This window comes from Mastomys coucha, unplaced genomic scaffold (assembly GCF_008632895.1).
Source record: "Mastomys coucha isolate ucsf_1 unplaced genomic scaffold, UCSF_Mcou_1 pScaffold17, whole genome shotgun sequence".
NCBI lineage: Eukaryota > Metazoa > Chordata > Mammalia > Rodentia > Muridae > Mastomys > Mastomys coucha.
In genome coordinates this window covers 27,068,764-27,073,379 of record NW_022196899.1, presented here as the reverse complement: position 1 = coordinate 27,073,379, position 4,616 = coordinate 27,068,764, and the positions used below count along the sequence as shown (strand labels likewise).

Here is a 4,616-nt window from a genome sequence, read left to right as displayed (position 1 = left end):
CTAAAATTAAAAAAAAAAAAAGAAAGAAAGAAAGCTGAGGCGCTGTGTGAGGCCAGGCAATGCATTGCTAGGAAAGTCTCTAAAGGAACGTCTGAGAAGGCTTCACAAGCGATTGAGCTATATTCTGAAGGGCAACTACCAAAGCTGCATAAAAGAGATGGGTTGATGATGAGTGAGAGAAAAGTGTGGGGAAAGTCCATGAGCACTGAAGAATCATCTCAGTACAACTCAGAACACAAGGACAAACTCAGAATGTGGCTGTAGTAGGCGAAGGGGCAAAGAGCTTTTAAGGCTTCCACAGGGAAAGGAGAATGGAGAACTCCTGGATGATTCTGAAGGCTGAAGGTGTGGAAGTTTAAGGGCTCTGATAGATATAATACTTGAAATTCTGTTTAGAAAATTCAACATTGTATAGACATTTTAATAATTTTAATATTAGTGTTCCAATTCAAAGGAAAATTACTACCAACATAGTATTTATTCTTTTGTGACTGCAGATAGTTAGTACTTTTTATTTAGCTTTAAATCTACTATTTTCCCCTCTCCAAATTGTAAAACCTTATTGTACTGCTGTGTAAAGACTCTTTTCTGAAAAAGTTTTTCCTTATACAAACTGACAGTTTTATATACATAAACTGAGAACCACCGCCCCACCACCACCAAATTACTGGCCTTTACGTCTAAAAAAAGGAATGTACAAAGGAGTTGTGTGGCTAGTGCTCATGGCCAGTGTTTATAGCCAGTAGGCCCCTCATCCTCCAACTTCTGATGTTTAGCTTAGATAGGCAGAATGGAGATCAGCTGCTGAGGGCCTTTGAGATCTGAGGAGACAGTATTGATCTTCAGGCACTTAGATTTGTCTATCTGCTGCTTGTCTCTTGGGTGGCCTTCCAGTCTTATGGCCTCTGTGGAATTCAGTTCCACATCTTTGAAGTAGGGAAGATAAGCAAGGAAGGTACAACCAGATCCTCTGAAGGATTCCATCACACAGTGTGGCCATTCTTTAAGGTGTCTGGGACAATGCACATAGATATTCTATTTCAAATTGCAAGTATTTATCAAAATTGCAGAAAGAAATATCTTATGATATAATTGAACTGAAAAGAGGCTCAAGAATTATGCTCATGTACACAGCAAAGGATTTTTTTAAACCTATTTGTTTTACTCTTCCAATATAGCACTGGGTAAGACAGTGGACACGAGTGAAGGCTGTGAACAAACTCACCTGCCAAAACAATGAAAATCGGCTTTCAAAAGATGCTTAATGTATCCCAAATCTACCCTGGAAAACAAATGCATAAACATCATCTCACTTTCTGTTTTATGTGATGTTTTATTCCAGGAGAAGCTCAGATGATTTATGAAGCAATATCAGAGATAGTGGTTCAAGGAAAGATCTTTAGAGGGAAATAAAGGCATGCAGGTAACAGGATGTGGAATGTTGTTTCATGAGAATGGCTCCGAAAGGTCCTCGCTAGGATCCACTTGGGATCACTCTTAGCCAGCTAGAAAGACCAGCACAAAAGGATACCTGAGATGTGACTCACAATGTCAGTTTTACTAAGAACAGAGAATTGTCCATAATGTAGATTCTTTACACATATCACTGCAAGGAGACATAGTTTGAGTGGCCTGAGCTAAGTGAGCTTTCCTTTTCTCAAAAAAAGACACCAAACAAAGCTGGAGGAAAAAAAAAATAAAAGAAATGAGGAAGCCAGATGTGGTGATGGACTCCTGTGATCTCAGCATTTAGAAGACTAAAAGTTGGAAGATTGGGTTAGTCTTTGATGTGCACAGAGGTCCAGATCAGTTTTGGCCATTCGGTAAAACCCTGTATTAAAACCCCAAACAAGATATCCCCAAACTCACAAGAGACACCTGCTGTTCTGAATAATAATGGGGGAAATACACTGAGAAAACAGGTGAGAAGCTAGACACATTTGCGTCCAGAGATGGGACAAACCAAGGAATCAGGATCACTGGAGACCTTTGCAGCTGATGGGAGATCGTGCCACAGAGCATACTGTTGCCTCTAATGCTAATGGGTTCCCCAAATTTTCTGTCATCTCCAAATAAAAATATTTTAAAAGATTTATTTACTTTTATTTATGTACATAAATGTTTTGTCTGCATGTACATATTGCAGTATGTGCATGCCTGGTACTCAAACAGTCAGAAGAAGGTATCAGATCCCTTGGAACTAGAGTTACAGACAGTTGTAAGCCATCCAGGTTTGGGACTGGAGTCTGGGTCTTCTACAATGCTTTTAACTACTAAGCCATCTCTCCAGCATGTTCTTTACATTGAGATCTATTTATCTGTTCCTCCAAATATACAACATTAATATTTTCATTAATTCTTTTAGAATTTCATATAATACGCTTTGATCATTCTTCACCACACTCCCACCTTTTCCCAGATCCACCACATTTTCCTTACCTATCCAAATCTGTATCCTTAATTTCTTTTAATTATTAAGTCCAATTTGTGGGTGTGCAGTCATCCACTGGATCACAGGCTACCTACCATAGACCATACCTTTTAAGACAAATATGATACGTTTCTTAGTATCCATCAATTTGCAAATAGCTCCTCAGCCATGAATAGGACTTTGTTCCTGCCTTCTCTTTTCACACTGGGATTTTCTCTGGTTTGAACTGACACAGATCTCATGCATGAGAACTACTATGAGTTCATATGTGTAAATGTGGCCCTGTTCTGTTTCTACCATTGGAGTATTCAGCCACCAGTGAGCAGTAGGCTGGAATGAAAGGAATGAAGCTTGTCTGAGAAGGGTGCAGGGTGGTTGAATATGTATGGCTCATAGACTCATGTGTTTGAATGTTTGGCCCATAAGAAGTGACACTATTAGGAGTTGTGGCCTTGTTGGAGTAGGTATAACATTGAAGTGTGTCTCTGTGGGCTTGGGCTTTGAGGTCTCAATGCTCAAGCTCTGACCAGTGTGTAATTTCAGAGCCTCCTTCAGGACTTTTGCAGAAGACAGTCTCCTTCTGGATGCCTTCAGATCAAGATCTAGAACTCGCAGCTCCTCCAGCATCAAGTCTGCCTGCATGCTACCATGCTTCCCACCATGATGATAATGGACTGAACATCTGAACCTATGAGCCAGCCCAATTAAATGTTTACCTTTATAAGAATTGCCATGGTCATGACGTCCCCTCACAGCAATAAAACTCTGACTCAGACAGATTGGGTTTACAGGAACTCAGTTGGCTTAAGTGCCAGGGAGAAAAAGTCAAGATGATTTCAGTGTTACAGCTCTCTTTATGCAGTGGTAACAAGGGTTATATAAACTTTGTGGAGTGGGTAGGGAGTTCTCAGGTAACTGTGCATTATTGGTTGGTGCTGAGTTTCTGGGAATGCTTCATTAACATCAAGAGGGATCCCATCTGCTTGCTGGACTTGTCCTTATAGGTAGAGTAAAAATTAAATCTGCAGTTTTGCCATCAGGCCATGTGACTACCCCAATAGCAGTGGAAGTGGGAGTCAAAAGGATTTATGCACCATGGCAAGCAGGTCCAGCACAGGAAGGAAGACATCCTTACTCCTGCTGTTCTCAAGATGAGATTTTGTGGTTTGGACACATCTAGACTGAACACTTGCTCTACCTACCTCCCAACCCAGTTGCACTTACCCAACATGCAACTTACCTTTTCGGATCAAAAATAGCTTTACTGTAGCCAGTGACCACCACTGGCTCTTACAGTACTTCTTCCCCATCTTCCACAAATGACTTGTGGCTAGACTATTATTCTGCTAAATAGATGTAATGTTAAATAGATTCCCTATTTCTCATTGTTGTACCCATAGATAAGTGCTACTTTAGACTGTCACCAGAGAGGCATCCTTTTGCAGTAGATTGAAATTATCATAGAGACTCACAACCGGTCAAATTTCATATAGCCTGAGACTATGGAATGGTCTAAACATGCATTTTACTTCAGCTAATTAGAGCATGCTTCTGTTACTCAAATACCAGCTAGTGTGCATCACTAATGACTACCTTGCTACGGCAAGCCCTCACTCCAGGTGTTCTGCATTTGCTCATCTCAGTACATGTCTTTTCGTCCTTATTATAATCCTACAAACTGATTGTTATTCCTTAACTGTACATCTGTGAAGACAGAAGCTTACTGAGCTGAGGTAGGAGATACTCACTACAAATGGCAAGCTACCTGCCCTCAACACACACACACACACACACACACACACACACACAGAGTTTTTTTTTGCTTCATCTTCTCTGCAAGCCCCACTTAAGCAGTAAAAGTGGATGTTTTGGGGTTAAATATGTACATGCCTGGCCCACATGAACAAGGGAAGTGTGGCACAGACAGACATTCCATAGATGGAATAAATCCAAAAGAGTTGAATGCTGGGCAGAAATTGGGAAAGTTTCAAAAACCAAGTCCTCATGTCCCAAGTCTAGTGCACTGCTTCCATGCATTGAGAACTTGAACCTACTTCTGTCCTCTGGCTGATAAGGGTAGCAGGCATTTGTGATTTAAAGTAGAAACAAAACTGTTTAGGAAAACACAGGGCATGAATTATGATGAGGAAAGAATATGGTCAATGTATGATACATCCCAGCATGA

General features: G+C 40.6%; 1 pseudogene; it reads right to left on the bottom strand.

The window, feature by feature from the left end:
- The window catches only part of LOC116094896, a 154,505-nt pseudogene extending 150,764 nt beyond the window's left edge, over positions 1 to 3,741 (bottom strand).
- Positions 3,742 to 4,616: the final 875 nt, after the last annotated feature.